Source organism: Narcine bancroftii, chromosome 1 (assembly GCF_036971445.1).
Source record: "Narcine bancroftii isolate sNarBan1 chromosome 1, sNarBan1.hap1, whole genome shotgun sequence".
Classification (NCBI taxonomy): domain Eukaryota; kingdom Metazoa; phylum Chordata; class Chondrichthyes; order Torpediniformes; family Narcinidae; genus Narcine; species Narcine bancroftii.
In genome coordinates this window covers 194,715,042-194,734,863 of record NC_091469.1, presented here as the reverse complement: position 1 = coordinate 194,734,863, position 19,822 = coordinate 194,715,042, and the positions used below count along the sequence as shown (strand labels likewise).

General features: G+C 42.8%; 1 protein-coding gene across 11 annotated transcripts in view; it reads left to right on the top strand.

Annotated features, from left to right (window-relative positions):
- The window catches only part of med27 (mediator complex subunit 27), a 521,819-nt gene that overhangs the window by 428,779 nt on the left and 73,218 nt on the right, over positions 1-19,822 (top strand). For all 11 annotated transcript variants that reach the window (XR_011340577.1, XR_011340572.1, XR_011340563.1 and 8 more), the window contains one exon: positions 4,948-5,079. The gene's annotated coding sequence lies outside the window, so the exon portion shown is untranslated. The remainder of the gene's footprint in view (positions 1-4,947; positions 5,080-19,822) is intronic.

Below are 19,822 nucleotides of genomic sequence, written 5' to 3'. Positions count from 1 at the left end.
CTCTGTGAAGACTTCCTGCTTCCTTAACACTATCCATCCCTTCACCTATCATCTGCAAACTTGACCACAAAGTCATTAATTCCATCATGAAAATGTGAAAAGTAGCAGACCTAACACTAAGCCCTGCAAAACACCAACAGAACACAGAAGCTAACCTCTACAACTCTCTGAAACAAGAAATTTCAGAAATTCACCAACCTCTGAAAGAAACAATTTCTACTTATCTGATTTAAGATTTGAATTACTGCCCCTATTTTGAAACGATGACCTCTCGTTCAAGACTCTCCCACAGATGAAAACCTTTTACTATCTGTCATACCTCTGTAGGATATTTCATGTTTCAAAAACAACACTCTGCATTCTTCAAAACTCAAAAATATCTACCCCCAACCTGTTTAGCCTTTTTCGATAGGACAGTCCTCTTATTCCAAAATAAGCCTAGTGATTTAGTTTTGACTTCGTCTATCCTTTCCTAGGTAAGGCAATGAGAACTGTGAACATTACTCCATTATCACAAACTGTACAATTATAGCAGGCAAACTAACTTCACCTCTAGAATTCATCTCTTTGACTCCCATTTGCACTAAGGTTGTGATAAGATCTGGACCTGAGTAGTTTCAACAAAACCGAGCTGGATTTGTTCTAGATTTGTATGAACTTCATGTAAGTAGTATTATTTTTGTTGAGTATATACTGGTGTCATAAAAGCATTGGAACAGTTCAGTTAGACCCCTGTGAATCCTGGACTACACCTTTTTGATGCTGTATTTGGGATGTTGTGTAGTCCCACAGCCTTTTGTGCATCCAGTATGATCAGCAATTTCTTGATGTGTCCCAGGTAATGTTTGCAATTCTGGTGACATAATGGAAACTAATTTTATTTAGTTTTTATTGAGTTGTACATTTCAATTTTTCAGGTATTGGCTGGGTTTGGATCTTTTTTCCCCAAGGCATCTATCATAAGCTTTTCAATGGGTTGTTCAGCTGGCTTGGAATTAGCAGCACAGCTCTCAACAAATGTCAGGATCTGCCATTAGCATTTCCTTCCACTTTCATTGTTGACCTCTGCTGGACAACTTACGACAGTGAGTCAGAGATTGATTACTGAGCAATATGCAGAATTATCAATTGATTGTATTACATTTGTACCAACACTTGATGTTATCGCCTTAAATCCATTGAAAGGGGAGTGCTTCACAAGGCCAATGCAGTTGGATACTGCTCAAGGGGAGAGAGTAGAAATCAGATGATAAATCTTGGCTTTATTAAAGGGCCAGTCATTGAAAACTTAAATCAGTTATGTAGAATCCTGAAGTAGAAGGTAACCAATGGATCAGGCCTGAGCCATTTATCAGCAATAAAGAAAACACAGGAAGAGGACTGAAAGAAAAGGAGGGGGGAGGAGGAGCGGGGGAAAGGAGAGGAGGGAGAGAAGAAGGGGATGAAACACAGACTAACAGGTAATACATGTGGGAGGGTAAGAAGAGAAAAAGCTGTGATGCTGGGGAGAGGGCAGAGGGCTAAGAAGAATAGCTCTCTGATAGGAGAAGGAAGAGAAGTGGGTGGAGTGATGGAGGAAAGGAGGCAGAGGGATAAAGAAAGAGAGACATGGGAAGGGGGTTAATAGTAATTGAAGAAGTCGATATTAATGGCATCTGATTGGAGACTTCCAAGACGGAATACAAAGTGTTGTTCCTCCATTTTGGGGGCCTCATTTTGGTAGTACATGACCATATGTCGGTGTGTCAATGGTGTGTGAAATTAAACTTGTTGGCCACTGGAAGGTCCTTACTGTTGCAGAGGACAGAGCAAAGGTGTCCAACAAAACAATCTCCCAGTCTGCGCCAACCTCTCCAATGTAGACACGGCATCGTTGGGAGCACTGGATACAGTAAATGATCCAAACAGATTCACAAGAGAAATGTTGCTTCACTTTGAAGGACTGTTTGGGGCCCAGAATCATGATGAAGGAGGAAGTGTAAGTTCAAGTTTAGCATTTCTTGCAATCACATGGGTACCAAAGGTTGATTAGTGGGAAGTGAGAAGTGGGATGAGGGAGTTCCAAAGAGAGTAGTTCCTACAGAAAGTAGGGAGGGGAGGGGAAGATATGCCTGGTGGTGGGATCACATTGTACGTGACAGAAATAGCAGATGCAAAAGCTGGTGGGAACAAGGGAACCCTGTGCTTGTTGTGTTTCAAGGCAGAAGGGGCCTGGACTGGTCCCAACTGCTGAAGCGAGGCAAAGACTGCACACTTGTTGTAGATTGTCGGGGCGCCGGTAGCAGCTTATCTACCTCCCTCGACCGGGACGTTAGCTAGACTCTTGAAGTTCTTCTTCTTGCTGAGAGATGTAGCCACCTCTTCCAGAGTCTCTCTCTTCAGCAGTGGGACCATGGCTTATCAAAAGTTCTTTACTTCAAATCTTATCTCTTTGAACAAATGGTTTATTATCTTCCTCTTGCTGAGAGATGTTGCCACCTCTTGGAGAGACTCTCACTTCAGCAGTGGGACCATGGCTCATATCACCCCAAAAGTTGTTTACCTCAAATCCTATCTCTTTGAACAAATGGTTTAATTATCTTCAAGGTCTCCTGACAGTCTGCGACCAACAAATGTAAACTGCTCTGGGCCTCATAAGTGTAAATTAGATAGTCTTCCTATTCAACTGCATCCTGGGCCCTATGGTGGGTGTTTACTAAATATGCATCCTGGGCTCATGGTGGAATTTAGATTATGTCTGCTGATTCCAAACAGGTTCTCAGTCTTGTAGCTGCAGAAGTAAAAACACAGTTTAAATCTTTCATTACATTCCACCCCTTGGTCACAGGCTGTCAGACACGAGACTTAACAAGCATAAGAGTACAGAAGGAGCGAAAAAGAGAAACTAAAACTATGATAATCAGAAAAATAAACAATAATGCGAGCAACCAACGGAGAATATTGTGGCCCAATCTCCTAAATGTACCAGCCAACCACGAAAAAGGATTCGAATCAAGGCTCAAACTATCATTGTGGGTCACAATACCCAGACACTGAAGCTCGCAAACAGATTTTGAAACATGTTGAACAATATCAGATACATTAGTGGATACATCGGGAACATATGAACAATATTCAGAACCGACAACAGCACACCTACCACCCTGTTCGTGTATGCGGCCCACCCCTTCAGGCCCTCTGGTTGCACGACTCTGAATATACCACTTCCATTTAACAATAGAAAACTGCTGAGCCCGCCCGATCTTTAGATTAGCGTCATTATCCAGGACCCAGTTCATTACTGGAAGTGCAGGTCGTAATTGAACATCTGCATCGCCTGTCATTCTTTCAGTCTCCAGAAGGGCCCAGTAACAGGCTAGTAACTGTTGTTCAAAAGCAGAATAACGAGTGGCAGCCTCGCGCATGGTATGTGACCAGAATCCCAGTGGGACTCGGCAGCCCTCTTGTTTCTGCCAGAGTCTCCAGAATGCCACTTCATCAGTAACGGAGACCTGTAGTTCGTAGGGGGTATCTGGGATGCGGGGAGCAATGGGCAGGGCCTGAAGAATAGCCTGCTTGGCGGACTGGAACGCCCTTTCCTGATCATCACCCCATACAAAGTCTGTTTTCTTTCAGGTAACCTTATATAGAGGACATAAAAACAATGCCAAGTGTGGAATATGGCGTCGCCAGTATCCCAATAACCCCAGGAAATGCTGGGTCTCTTTTTTGTTAGTAGGAGTGGCCAAGACTCCGATCTTATTGCGAACTTTATCGGGAACCACCTGTTCTCCAGCATGCCACTGAATTCCAAGGAAGATAACTGGCTGGGACAGGCCCTGTACCTTGGCGGGGTTAATGGCCCACCCTCTTTGCATCAGGGTATCTTGGACACTCTCTATACCTTCCTGTACCATCTCTTCTGTGGCCCCTTGGATCATCACATCATCAATATAATAGTGAATTGAGAGGGAAGGCGATACTGTCACTGTCTCCAAATCACGAGCAATTAGGCTATGGCAAATAGTGGGAGAGTGTACATAGCCCTGAGGGAGGCAGGTGAAGGTATACTGGCGCCCCTTCCAGGTAAAGGCGAACTGATCCTGTGAGACCTCGTCTATAAGAATACTGAAGAAGGCATTAGCGAGATCAATGACAGCATACCATGTCCCTGAGTTTCCAGTAGCAATGTTTTCAATAAGGGTAACAATGACTGGAACTGCTGAAGCAAGTGGTGGGGCATGTTTGTTCAAAAAAACAATAGTCAACTGTCATTCTCCAGGAGCCATTCGGCTTCTGGACTGGCCAAACAGGGCTAGTAAAGGGCAACGTTGCGGGCCTCACTACCCCTTCTTCTTGCAGAGCATCGATGGTGGCAGTAATCTCTTCCTGCCCCCCAGGGAGGCGATATTGTGGAATGCACACTGGTTTTGGGGGGGAGGCACCATCACAGGATTCCACTTAGCCCGACCCACCACTAATCTTTTAGTAATAGTCCGAATTCCAAATGCAAATCCCCTTTGGCTAGTATTAAGGGCCGTACCAGCCAACATATTAATACCCAGGATATACTCGTCAGTGGCAGCCACCAGGGCATGTAACCATATAGGGGAAGGGCCATCACCCACTGTGGCGTGGACTTTTATTTCCTTCGCCAGGGTGATTGCTCCTCCCATCCCCTCTATTCGAAATGTTGGTCCAGTCCAGAGTTCAGGGTTACCCAGAATCACCGAGTGCTCCGCACCGGTATTGACCAAGGCCAAATATTGGCAGTCATTACCCCCACCCTAATGGATTGTTAACGGTATGTAGGGCCGTGGGTCCCCATGTATCTGGCGAATCTCAATGGAGTAGACACGGGGGCCCTGCCCACACCCTCATGCTTTAGTAGGGTTCGGGGGCTTCCAGGCCCACATGTCACTATTATCCATAAGAGCCTTTTTAACCATTTGTTCTATATCATCACAGATAACTGGAGCAAGAGAAGCTGGCTCAGTGGGAGCAGCAGTGGGAGCAGAAGGCACAGCTGGGCCAGAAGGACTCAACAGCTGGGGATGATGTTCCCCTGCCTTCCATTTATAAAGGGCATAAAGGACCGCGGTAAGTTTCCCATCAATATCACTTTTAGCTACACCTAACTTTAACAAGGTTAGAAAAAGGTCCTTTCTTGTCGGTCCGTTATTAGCAGCAGCCCCTCTCCTTTCATCCTGCTTGTCTGATTTAACCTGGGTTGTACGTGAGTGGATTTTACCTCCCAATTCTAATTCTCTAAGCCCAGATAAGGCCTGCACCGCCTCAGACACAGGGTGCCCAATTAGTGAGCTAGTTACGAACAGAACCAATCCCCATGTGGTGGGTTGGGCGGAACGAACCAATCTGGTATGCATTCCAGCAGTGAATATCTCTTCATCAGGGCTCCCCCCATGTACCCACAGCCTCAAATGCCCTGCATACAAGGCAGAGGCAGGGCCTGCTGGCAAATTACTGCTATACCCTCCTCTGGGGTGCCCCAATTGTTCTGTAAATGTATATCCCAATCTACTGGTGATGGGTATACTTGTAGCAGGGCATCCCCTAGAGTGGCAAGTAAGTAATCCATCTCTCTTCCTCTACCCCACAGCTCAGCAGTGACCCGGATATCAGTAGTCAATGTTCCTAATCCCAACAATTCCTCAAGGGTTGAATATACGTTACCCCCTCCTTGCTCCCAAACACGCAGGAGCCAGGCTGCCAGAGTTTCTCCCGCCTTTTGCCTAAATCGATCTCCAATGGCAGCCAGCTCTTTTATAGAGAAGTCACGTATCATTGACTGCTCTTGACCTCTGCTCCCACTTTGGCCCACAGGGTCCTTTGTCCAGTGGACGGGACGAGGCCCAGGCCATCCCATAGAGGGATGGGCCATTGAGCATAAGCAGGGGTTCGGGTATTTTCCCCTGGGTCCTCTTGGGAAATCGGGGTATCTATCCCTTCCATCACTACCCTTACATCAACCCCCCTTCCGTCTGTTTGGGAAATCTGCTGTCTTAAGGGGCGGGCGTGAACAGCAGTTGGAGAGGGTAGTATGTTAGACACATGCTGAGGAGTATCTGCATTATTACCATGGTCATCTTTCCAGATATTCCCATCCCATTCATCAATTACATCAGGATCGTCGCCATTCCTTATCATGGCATGAATACGATGTGGATCAGGTTCTACTCCATGCCTTTCTTTATCTGCACAGAGCTGCTGCCAGAGTTTAATAATACGGCAGATCATTTGGACATGCTTATCCTCCCATTCTTTGGCTCAGTCCTGACTGGTGCTAACAATCTCACTCATCATGGAACAGCGTTGTCGCACGGCTTCTAGCTCCTCCTCTAGTTGCTCTCTCTTACGCTGAGATTCTATTTCTCTTTGAACTGATTCTGCTTCACGCTGAACAGAGTGGCGTAAGGCTGTGGCCAGCAGCCAAAAACCGTCCGTCAGCATCCCCTTTTTAACAGGAAATTTACTTTCTCGAAGGAGAGTGGCAACCCGCTCTCCCAGAGGTGCACTTGTTGGATCTAATTTCTCATCCCAACTGAGGGGTGGTCCCAACAAAGACAGGATATTAGCCAACATGCCAAACTCATAGTCTTTGGAAGTCCATCCCAGAATCAAGAACTGCTCAGGGCTCACCTCTTTCTTTCGGCGAAACATCTTGAGACCAACCCTGCTTGCAGCGCTAATTGTCTTGGGTAAACTTGTACCTCTCACTTTGTTCATTTTAGATTGGTCACAGTGTTTGAACTACCGAAAGAAAATAGACACACACACCGAGAACAGTTCAGTTTATATAAGTCTTTATTACTAAATCTAAAGCTGAATTCACACCACAATATGCAAGCCCTTCCCAATTATACTTATCAACGCCTGGGCTGGTCCCAACTGCCGAAGTGAGGCAATGACTGCACACTTGTAGTAGGTTGTCTGGGCGCCGGTAGCAGCTTCTCTACCTCCCTCAACCGGGACGTTAGCTGGACTCTTGAAGTTCTTCTTCTTGCTGAGAGATGTAGCCACCTCTTCCCGAGTCTCTCTCTTCAGCAGTGGGACCAGGGCTTATATTACCCAAAAGTTGTTTACTTCAGATCTTATCTTTTTGAACAAATGGTTTATTATCTTCCTCTTGCTGAGAGATGTTGCCACCTCTTGGAGAGTCTCTCACTTCAGCAGTGGGACCATGGCTCATATCACCCCAAAAGTTGTTTACCTCAAATCCCATCTCTTTGAACAAATGGTTTAATTCTCTTCAAGGTCTCCTGACAGTCTGAGACCAACAAATGTAAACTGCTCTGGGCCTCATAAGTGTAAATTAGATAGTCTTCCTATTCAACTACATCCTGGGCCCCATGGTGGGTGTTTACTAAATATGCATCCTGGGCTCATGGTGGAATTTAGATTATGTCTGCTGATTCCAAACAGGTTCTCAGTCTTGCAGCTGCAGAAGTAAAAACACAGTTTAAATCTTTCATTACATGCAGATATGCAGGAAATAAAGGAGATGCAGGTGAGGGCTGAGTTAATAGCAATCAAGGGGAAGCCACATTTTCTGAAGGAAGAGGACATTTCATTCTAGAATGGAAGATCTCATCGTGGGAGCAGATGCAGTGGAGACAGAGGAGTCTAGAGAAAGGAACAGAATCCTTACAGGAGACAGAATGGCAAGAGTGTAGTTGAGAGAATTGGTAGGTTTATAGAAGATACTTATGGATAGATTGCTCCCAAGAAGGAAATGAGAGATCGAGAAAAGGGAGCTTTTTGCCAGAGATGGGCCAAGTGAATTTGAGGTTTCTAGCAATTGCTTCTTGCGCCACATGTGCTTGTGTCCTGGAATATATTATCTGTCTGTTCCATAAAGCAGCTTTGATTTACAATTGAAAATTACTGAAGGGTTGTTGGAATCTGCAACATACTACATGACAGGATGGTGGAGGCAGGTACTCACACAACACTCAAGTAGTATCTGTATTAATCCCATTTCCAGCACTTGAATTGCCAATCAGAGATGAAGTGCTGGTAAATGGGCTAAGTATAGATAACTACTTGATCAGTATGGGGATAGTGGGCTGAAGGGCCTGTTTCACTTCTGTATAATTCTGACTCTCAGATTCACTCTAAATAAGATTGATATCTAATTTCTTATTTTAACATCCCATTTCTGGAGGGATGCAGTATTTTTACAGCTAAACACAAGTAAGGCCATTTACTGGCACTCTATTCCAAATCAATGGATTTGACTGTTTTCTATGTAATCAATAAATATGTGTGTGGATGGATCCAAGACTACTGTGGCCTTGTGATATTTCACATCAAATAGAACTCAGCATCAAAGATTACACTCAATGAAAATATTTTGAGCCTTGGAAGACTGTTATCAGTCATCATCTTAATTTTAAACTGAAGTGGCAGTTTAGGAATGATGGAGAGAATAAGCTGTTAAAGTTCTCAGAATCAGAATGTTAGAAATTAAAGTACCTTTAAAGAAATTGCTCGAGACAAAAATTGAGAACAAAGAACATTTATTACTACAACAATGCAAAGTTGGGTGCTTCCCCTTACCCTGGGAATACACACACATACTGGGGCTCACCCAACTTTTATACAGTCAATTTCAGTATCAGAGTGCCCTCCCCCTTACATTCTTCTGCCCCCTGGATGGGTTTGGCATAGGCAATCCTTCCTGCCTACGTGCAGTTTCAGTACACTTGGAGGACCAGGGGGTATCCTGTGGGTGTCCCATCATGTCATTGTCCTTATTCACACCTTCCTGATTCTCGGGGCTACAATCTCTTGGTATGCGGAGTTAACTCATTCTATCTAGGGTTGGCTAATTTCATATGTATAAATCTGTGTATGGTAAGCTAATTAGATATGTAGGACTTGGTACTTCTGTCCAGGGCTAGGAGACCTTTATCTGATCCAGACTACCTCAACTTCCTACATTCTATTGTACCTTACCATTCCTTTTCTTAGTCTTATGGTCTTGTCACAAAGACTAGAAGATTCTTATGTTAATTGTGCTGACTCTGCTTTCCTGCATCCTAACCCCCAAGCTTATCCTGTTTGTACTGGTTACAGCCATTTACTGATGAACTTTAGTTTCTTCCATGTTCATAATTTTAGATCAATTTTCCCATCTCTCACAATCCTCACTTTTCTTTTAGATCAGTAATACTGATCTTTCACCATGATCAGTGTTACTGATCTTTGGTTACTAGTGTCAGTGTGACTGATCCCCCCCCCCCTCCTCACTTTTCTTTTAGATCAGTAATACTGATCTTTCAAGTGTAAGGTGTTGTTTTACCCAGCTGGTCAATAACCGAATTGTAATACCTGCATAAAGTCTTTAGGTAGGGGAGCACCATGAAGGTCAGAGTAGCGAGTCCAGCTGCTTATTAGGGTTGCGAGTATCAGGCTCCAGTTCTCAGTAAAGAGTCTAGTCCATCCCACATCAGTCCGAAGTTGCCACGTCTGAACATGGGCATGGGCAGATTCACGTTGAAACATTGAAGCAGTGTCTTTTAACCACCCGACTTTTGTAAGCATTGTCCTGACGAAGTCTGTGAGAAACGCTGCCTTCAGCAGCAAACGAGTAGCAGTAGTCAGGCGGTTCCGTTGAATTGTGGCTAGTATCTGATGTCCTCTTCAGCCCCGAACCCTAGGGCCACCGATCTCCGAAGGCTGTCTGGAGCCTGATATTAAAGTGTCAAGCAGCTCACGTTGTTGGTAACTGGTGCTCCCCTTCACGGGGTGATGAAAAGAGACCAAGCTGGGGGGGGGATTGTTTCTTGTGATTTAACTGTGTGTTGCAGCTTGTCTGCTAACATTAGCATGGGTATCATTGAACTTGTGAGTTGCAGCCTGTCTGTGTACATTAGCATATGTATTAACTCTCTCTCTCTGCGACATGTACAATCCTGACTACCATTCTGTCTGTCTTTGTCCCACCATGTCCTTTGTGCTATCGCTTTAAAACTCCAGTCTTTAATACCTGTGTAGGCTAAGATACAAATTAGATGTACTCCACTAAAGCTGTTCAGTTCCCCTGGTCCGTATTGGAATCCCTTGTTAACCCATATCCCACTATGACTATACATTAAATCTATGCCCTGTCTACATTCTAAAGGAGCACAATTGTAACCTCTGCTGCCCCTATTCCAGGAGGACTTAAAACATAGCGAGTACTGAAGTGACATATCCATTTAACGAACAATATTCCAAAAAAATGAATAAACAACAATAAATGTAAAACCCATTAAAATACGGCAATAAAAAATACAACAATAACTGTATAAACCATTAAAATACGACAATAAATGTAACATTACGGCACTTTGTCACGGCGCAGTGTAAGTTTCAGGTCTGATGGATGAGGAACTGCACGCCAGGTTGAGGGTTGAATCTGTGTGTCGTGATGTTGTGGTTCAGAAGCTGGTTTAATTCTTTGAATGTGGGTCCAGCCTTTCTCTCTTGTTCTTACTGCGGTGTCTGTAATTAAAAGTACACAGCAGGGACCATCCCAGGCAGGTTTTAGTTGATCCTCTTGCCATGCTTTTACATATAACCAATCACTAGATTTTAATAAAATGAATAACAATCTGACTTTCCTTTGTGTTAGTGTAAAAATTGTAAAATGAAACACAAACCATATTTGCATGGGTTTTGAATATGTTAGACCTTATTAAAATGCAGTTGGAGCTGCTTGTCTGTATGGGGCACAACCCTCCAATTTGTTAGAGTACATAACAGACATTGTAGCACAAGAGCCTCTGCAAGAGAACTTGAAACATATTCAACCTTTAGTTCTGCCTTAAGTAAAATGCCTTGTGCCACAGCTCACAACCATATTCCATATAATAACCATATAGCAATAACAGTACGGAAACAGGCCATATTGGCCCTTCTAGTCCGCACCGATTTACATGAAACTCCAACTAGTTCCACCTACCTACTCCCTGCCCATAACCCTCCAACCCCCTCACATCCATGTACTCATCAGTGCCACTGTAATATAGTTGAACTAACCGCTGCACTACCCAAAGTGAGACAAGAGCCCAAGCATTTATTGACTAAAGGTCACAAGTGCAGCCAACAGATTACTTCAAGGCACTTTCAGCCTTGCTCCTCTGTGCAGCCATGTAATCTTTGAGAAGAGGCAAACATAACCAAGGGCATTAAAAGGGTAAAAATCTGGCAATTTTCTCTCCACAGAGAGCATTGGGGAGCCTGGAACCGATTGTTGATTTTGTAAAATGAAGTTGAACAGGCTTGTACACATTTTCAGACTGCTTGTGCAGTGAGTGCCATACACCATGGTCTTCTGATTCATTGGTGAGGAGGTGATCAGTAAGATGCAGCAGTGGAAGTGCTTGCTCAAAGGCTGGAGGAAAATTAGACTTAGACCTGGATTTGTCAGAATGATAAGAGTTTATCTAAAGCTGGCTTTAGATAGAAGAACATCACAGGTGCTCCTCAATTTACGATAGGGTTGCGTTCCAGCAGACCCAGCATAAGTTGAAAAAAAAATCTTAATTGGAGACGTACCTTGTCTAACATTGACAGCGCTGTATCAGTCCTCATACTGATCCCACTACCTTGCTCTCTCCCAACAGTCCCTGTAAGCTTTCCGAAAATGTGATTAACCATCGAGGAAATCAATGATGCTTGTGATGACCTTTAACACATTATATGAAAGTAAATGACAGTCATGCTATTGTGTCATCGTAAAATCATAAGTAGGGGAGCACTTGTATTACCTTTCATATTTTTGCAATGTTGATTGCACACACAATCATTTAAGTACCGGCTAGTTTCTATAATATTGCACTTAAAGTTTTGCTGCATGAATCCTGGAGCTTGTGGAGTCATTAGTGAATCAAGAAATATTGGTGCCATGCCAATTTCTCTGTACCATGCCAATTTCCCAGTCCTGAAGCCGGGACGTAGTGAATAGTATCAGGTACAAGATCTGTGAGTAATTAATGCTATTATTCCTATGCGCCCAATTGTTCTGAACGATGCCACCAATTTAAATCATATTCCACCTATTGCAGTACTCACACACCACCATAGACCAGTTCGCAGGTTTATTTCTCCATTAAGCTGAATCCACTCGCGAAGGGTTTACCTCCGTGATCATTTACAATGTAACTTCCGCACTACCGGATTTAAATATAAACCTGATGAATGGGGGAAAGTTATCATGAATTAAATAACAGCGGCAATACAGAGAAATTGTGCTGAGGCATTAATTTCACTCCGGAGGAAAATGCACCAGAGAAATGAATGATTAAACTTATAGGAATCCCCATAGGAATCCCCAGAGGTATCTTTATTCTCCAGAGGTGGGTGATCTTTAAACTCACGGACCTTGACTGCTGAATGTGTAGAAGAAATGTACTAAATCTATTGATAGGGCTCCATACCTCTAACTGCAAGACAAGAGCCTGAAGCCTCAATTTCAAGTGCCACAGTGCACTTAAAGGGACATGCACACTCCCCCTTCAACTGGCTGAACCAGCCACTTTACACATCAGATCCTTTCTTTATCTTACATACACTTAAAATAAGACGTGTAGAACTCACCCTATTTGCGCAAACATTTCTCCCTGCAAATGTTATAACATCACAACTCTCAGGTACTCCCTGTGCAAAATCACATTTGAATACAATTTATTTCATAAATTGGAATTAACTGGTAGTTAAATTCGCTAATTCTACAGTATTGAAAAACAATCATTTATGACATTTAATTTTTAGCATGAATTTTAATCAATATTGGTCAGTGACTGAAGTGGGAAGTCGTGATTTATGAAATTATCTCTGGTCTCTACTCTCCCACTCCCGACGCTTCTCCCAACATTCAGGAGCTGGCACACAGTCCCTGCCTTTTTCCATGTTACTCATCTACTATTACTTTAACTGCTTGCATCAAAATGTTAGCCTTTGCTTTCTGCTTATCCTCAGATGTCTGGACAAATGCTTTTTGTGTGATCTGTAGAAGCTGAGTTATTCCCTGCTCATGCCAATTTTCTGTCTTTTGTAATTTTCTCCTAATGTCTGGGGCTGAGTTGGTAACAAAACCTGTTAGTACCAATTGTTCCCCTGCTGGGGATTCTATGTCGAGACCCCCATATTGTATATATATTTGGTCCCAAAAATTGGTCTTAACTGTTCGGCACATCCCTGGGGATCTTCTATCAGGGAGGTCAGTTATTTCTTAAAGTTACGCACTTCAGTACTGGTCAGGGGCACATTTACGAAACCGAGACCCTCTCCCATGGGAACTTCCCGCAGTGGTCTCATCCAATTGGTTTCTGGCTTATTAGGTCTGGGTTCCTGCTCCCTGGGAAATGAATCAAAGGGTTCTGCCCTTTCTTCCTGAAGAGTCTCACGCTGTTCTGAATTAAAGTTACCTCTCTCTCCTGTCAACAGAGGTGGTAATCGAGTGCTTTGTGAGCAAGTTATCATACCACTCCTGCTCTCTTCTCTCTTCTCTAGTGGTGGGGGAGGTGGGGAAGGTGCAGAAGGGTAGGTCATAGGAGGGGAAGGAAAGATAGGAGCCGGCATAGGAGGAACATAGGGTGGAGGGAGGGAATGTAACACATCCCAACCCTGTGATTCAGGGACAAAAGGTTCCTCCTCTCTCTTATCCCTGAATTCTTTCTCATTCAAAACCAGCTGTTCAATGGATCCCTTGAGCCAGCAGGCTGCATATTCCCTGCTCTCAACATTGTCTTTCTGGTTTTGATAGAGCCATAGGTTCAAAGCTTTACACATCCATTCATCCTCGGATCCGAATTTTGGCCAGTACACGGAGCTCCCTTTAACCGGGTATTTAACCCATTCAATACAACAATACCTGACCATTGTCAGTTTCTCTTTACCACGTGTCTTTCCTGTGCCCCACTCAGATAACATCAACCCAAGCGGGCTGTACGTAGCTATCTGGTGTTCACATCCTGTACCAGGACTCTCCTCCTTGCTACCCATTATTCCCATGCTTATAAACAAGTAAAATACTCTTACCGAGTTCTAGTAGTACTGCTCTAGTGCGCTTCCTTCCGTCGTTTGTTCTCAATGCCTCTTCTCGGATATCACTCGCTTCTTCCACTGACCAGCCACCCGTCGCCCGTGAGTCCAGCTGAATCAGCCGGGGTGCACCTACTCTCGTCGTCGGGGCACTCTGTCAGTGGAGGGAGTGTGATCCCGGACGAGCCCCCATTTGTTAGAAATTAAAGTACCTTTAAAGAAATTGCTCGAGACAAAAATTGAGAACAAAGAACATTTATTACTACAACAATGCAAAGTTGGGTGCTTCCCCTTACCCTGGGAATACACACACATACTGGGGCTCACCCAACTTTTATACAGTCAATTTCAGTATCAGAGTGCCCTCCCCCTTACATTCTTCTGCCCCCTGGATGGGTTTGGCATAGGCAATCCTTCCTGCCTACGTGCAGTTTCAGTACACTTGGAGGACCAGGGGGTATCCTGTGGGTGTCCCATCATGTCATTGTCCTTATTCACACCTTCCTGATTCTCGGGGCTACAATCTCTTGGTATGCGGAGTTGACTCATTCTATCTAGGGTTGGCTAATTTCATATGTATAAATCTGTGTATGGTAAGCTAATTAGATATGTAGGACTTGGTACTTCTGTCCAGGGCTAGGAGACCTTTATCTGATCCAGACTACCTCAACTTCCTACATTCTATTGTACCTTACCATTCCTTTTCTTAGTCTTATAGTCTTGTCACAAAGACTAGAAGATTCTTATGTTAATCGTGCTGACTCTGCTTTCCTGCATCCTAACCCCCAAGCTTATCCTGTTTGTACTGGTTACAGCCATTTACTGATGAACTTTAGTTTCTTCCATGTTCATAATTTTAGATCAATTTTCCCATCTCTCACAAGAATCACTGGCACCTGATGTACAACAGACGACTGAAAAGTTCAATGCACATTGTAAGGATTTTTGCTATTTGGGAATCATGACTCTGAGGATTTATGATGAAACCAGTGATAAAGAATTTTCATTTTCTATGGATCAAATCATTTGAGACCAGGTGATCTCCAACTTGCCGGCAAAGGCCAGGTGGCTAATTCTTGCTTATTTCAAGTTGGGGTACATCTAACTCTGAATTCAGAGGGGCTCACATCTAGGCTTCATTACAGTTTACAGACGGACTTTGGTTTATGAAGATGGGGATGGTATTTGGTTCCCTCTAGTGATTTTGATAATTTAATGCAGGGTTCCTGCACTTTACCTGTTAGATCAGTGGTTCTCAACCTTTTTCTTTCCACTCACGTACCACTTTAAGTATTCCCTATGCTGCCGGTGCTCTGTGATTAGTAAGGGATTGCTTAAGGTGGTATGTCAGTGGAAGGGAAGGTTGAGAATCACTGCTCTAGACCAGGGTGCGAGATGTCTCGGATAGGGTTCAGAGTATCTTGGGGGGGAAGGTGAACGGCCAGAAGTCTTGATACACGTGGGTACAAATGACGTGGATAAGATGAAGGAGGAGATCCTGAAGAGGGACTACCGTGAGCTCGGAAGGAGGTTAAGAAGCAGGACCTCCAGGATTGTAATCTCGGGGCTGCTACCTGTGCTGTGCGTGGGTGGGGGCAAAAATAATAAAATCAGGAGGTTAAATGTGTGGCTGGAGGAATGGTGCAGAGTGCAGGGATTCAGGTTCATTGACCATTGGGATCTCTTCTGGGGAAGACAAGACCTCTACAGGAGGGATGGTTTACACCTGAATGCCACGGGGGCAAATATACTGGCAGTTAGGTTTAATAATGCTGTCGGATTTCATTTAAACTAATTTGGCAGGGGGAAGGGAACAGGGCTGATAGGGAAGCAGATATGAGAGTGAATATAGGGGTGGTTCCGTTAGACGGTGAAACAATAAGGAAAAAGGGAACTAAAAGTGATAGGAGAGTAGGGGCAAGTGCATCGAGAAAAAGGTGGAGGGAGAAAGGAGATATGGTATCAAGGTATTGTGTATGAATGCACGGAGTGTAAGGAATAAAATGGATGAGCTTGAGGCGCAAATGGCAATGGGAGGTAATGACATTGTCGGAGTAACGGAGACATGGCTGTGGGAAGGGCAGGATTGGGAAATAAATGATCCTGGGTACACGTCCTATAGAAAATACAGAAAGTTAGGGAGAGGAGGTGGGGTAGCTCTATTGGTAAGAAATGAAATTCAGGCGTTTGAAAGGAAAGACATTGAAACAGGTGGGGTAGAATCTGTTTGGATAGAATTAAGAAATTGTAAAGGCATGAGGACCATAATGGGGGTAATTTACAGGCCTCCGAAAAGTAGCTCAGATATCGGTAGAAGTATAAATCAGGAATTAAGAGTGGCATGTCAAAGTGGTAGCAATACGGTAGTTATGGGGGATTTCAACATGAAGGTGGACTGAGATAATCAGACGGGGGCAGGAACACAAGAGAGTGAGTTTATTGAATGTCTACGAGATACTTTCTTGGAGCAGCTAGTGGAGGAACCTACCAGGGGGAAGTCGATTCTGGACTTGGTGCTGTGCAGCGATGCAGAGTTAATAAGTGACCTCGATGTAGGGGAGCCATTAGGGAATAGTGACCATGGTATGGTTACTTTTGAGCTGCAATTAGAAAGGGAAAAAGAAAGGAAGTCGGAAGCATCTGTACTGCAGTTTAATAAAGGGGATTATGCAGCTATGAGGGAGGAGCTAGCCAAAATAAAATGGAAAGATACACTAGCTGGGAGGACACTGGGGAAAAATGGCAGGTATTTTTGGACATTTTTCGCAGGATTCAGGACAAATTTATTCCAAAGTGGAGGAAAGGCTCTAGGAGATGCAAATGGCAGACGTGGCTAACTAATGAAATCAAGTGCAATATCAAATCCAAAGGGAGTAAGTATAAGATAGTGAAGCGGAGTGGGAAGTTAGGGGATTGGGAAACCTTCAAAGACCATCAGAGGGTAACTAAGAAAGTCATAAGAGAGGGGAAAATGAACTATGAGAGGAAATTAGCAAATAATATAATGGAGTATAGCAAAAGCCACAAAAATAAAAATTAAAGTAAAGTGAGTATAAAGGTGGAAAGAAGATGGCGACGAAAAAAGAAAAATCGAAACCAACGGTAAGAAGAGAGGAAGAGAAGACAACAGAAGGAGAAGGCCTTACCTGTTCGAAGAGGCCCGCGGTGGAGAGAGAAACCCGCTCCCTCAGGTCGGTAGAAAGTGGACTACAAAAATGGCTTGCTGAGCCGAGTAAAAGTGCGCAACCGCGCATGCAAAAAAACACACCGACGGGAGGGGTGACCAGCTGGGGAGTCGATCTCCACAGCCGGCAATGACAGCTGCAGAACAGCTGCAGCAAGAGGAGAATATAGAAGACAACGAAAACAAGAAAGAAGAGAAGAAAAGGACAACAAAGAAACAACAGATGGCCAACCCAGAGGAAGAAGAAGAGGAAGAGTACAGTGAAATAGAAGAAGAAGGGAAAGGCAAGACAAAGGATATACTTTCTCTTATTAAAGAATACATGGAGTCATTTAAAGAATGGCAAGTGCAAGAATTTAATGATTTAAGAAGAAGAATAAACAATACAGAAGAGAAAATGAATAAAATAGATATGACCTTATCAGAAATGGGAAAAAGAATGGACAAGGTGGAAGAACGAGAAGCAGCAGTAGAAATGGAGGTAGAGGACTTAAAAAAGAAATTAGAGGAATCTAATAAAAAAGTTAAAGAGACACAAGAACTGTTAGCTCAGAAAATAGATATAATGGAAAATTATAACAGAAGAAATAACATAAAGATAGTGGGCCTTAAGGAAGATGAAGAAGGCAAGAATATGAGAGAGTTTATAAAAGATTGGATCCCTAGGATCCTAGGATGTCCAGAACTACAGCAAGAAATGGAAATAGAAAGGGCACATAGAGCAGTGGCCTTTAAACCACAACCACAACAAAAGCCAAGATCTATTTTAGTAAAATTCCTAAGATATACTACAAGAGAAAAGGTACTGGAGAAAACAATGGAAAAAGTAAGAGAGGGCAACAAGCCACTGGAGTACAAAGGGCAAAAAATCTTCATTTATCCAGATATAAGTTTTGAACTCCTGAAGAAGAGAAAGTAGTTCAATACAGCAAAGGCGATTTTATGGAAGAAAGGGTATAAATTTATACTAAAGCATCCAGCGGTATTGAAAATATTTATTCCAGGACAGCAAAACAGACTATTCTCGGATCCAGAGGAAGCACGAAAATTTGCAGAACAATTACAAAATAGACTGAGAGCTGAAGACGTGTAACGAGAGTACAAAAGACTGCGAACTAAAAAGACACATAAGTTTTGAACTCCTGAAGAAGAGGAAGGAGTTCAATACATCGAAAACGATCTTATGGAAAAAAACTATTCTCGGATCCAGAGGAAGCAAGGAAATTTGCAGAACAACTACAAAACAAACAGAGAGATGAAGACATGTAATAAGAGTAAAAATTACCACGATTTATATGTATGTGGGTAAAGAGGTATATGTGTGTATATGTATAATGTGCATACATGAATGTATCCGTATTTAGAGGAAAATATAGATAGTATAGACAAGAATTAATAAGGGAAGGAAATGGAATAGAGGGAATAAGGAGGGAATTAAAAGAGTGACCTTTGTTACATATGAAAAGTGAAATCTTTTCTGGGGGGGCTGGGTGGGGAGGAGTTACGGTCACTGCAAAATCAGCTGACGCTTGCGAGTGAATTCGCAAATCCAAATGGAGAGGGGAGATGTGGTTGTCCGACAAGGGATAAAGGACAACTCAGGAGGGGAAGGGGAGATTGGGGCTAAAGAAGTTTTAAATAGGAGAATAAGGAAAATGTTTGATGTTTTAGGAATGTTGTATTATAAAGGGTTCAAAACAAGAAAACAGAAATGGATAAGAAGGAAAGGTAATGAAGGAGAAACGGAAAGGGAAGATAAACAAAGTATAAAATGGCCTCGTTGAACTATATGACTTTAAATATTAATGGAATACATAACCAAATTAAAAGGAAGAAACTGCTAAATTTACTGAAAAAAGAAAAAATTGATATAGCATTTGTGCAAGAAACACATTTAACTGAATTGGAGCACAAGAAATTAAAGAGAGATTGGGTAGGACACGTAACAGCAGCATCGTATAATTCAAAAGCAAGAGGAGTAGCTATATTAATTAGTAAAAATGTGCCATTTAAAATAGAAGAGGAAATAATAGATCCAGCAGGGAGATATGTAATGATAAAATGTCAGATATATTTGGAGTTTTGGAATCTGCTCAATGTATATTCACCTAACGAAGAAGATCAAAAGTTTATGCAAGATATCTTTTTGAAGATAGCAGATACGCAAGGGAACATATTAATAGGAGGGGATTTCAACCTGAATTTGGATTCAAATATGGACAAAACTGGGAAAAAAATTAACAGAAAGAACAAAGTAACCAAATTTATAATTAAATCGATGGAAGAAATGCAACTTTTGGATATATGGAGGAAACAAGACCCAAAGGAAAAGGAATATTCATATTACTTGGCTAGACATAAAACATACTCAAGAATAGACCTATTTTTGTTATCAACTCGTATGCAAGATAGAGTAAGAAAAACAGAATATAAAGCTAGAATACTATCGGACCATTCACCCTTAATATTGACAGTAAAGTTAGAGGACATCCCTCCAAGAATGTATAGATGGAGATTAAACCCCATGTTACTTAAAAGGCAGGATTTTAGAGAATTAATTGAAAAACAAATTAAAATGTATTTTGAAATAAATACGAAATCAGTGAA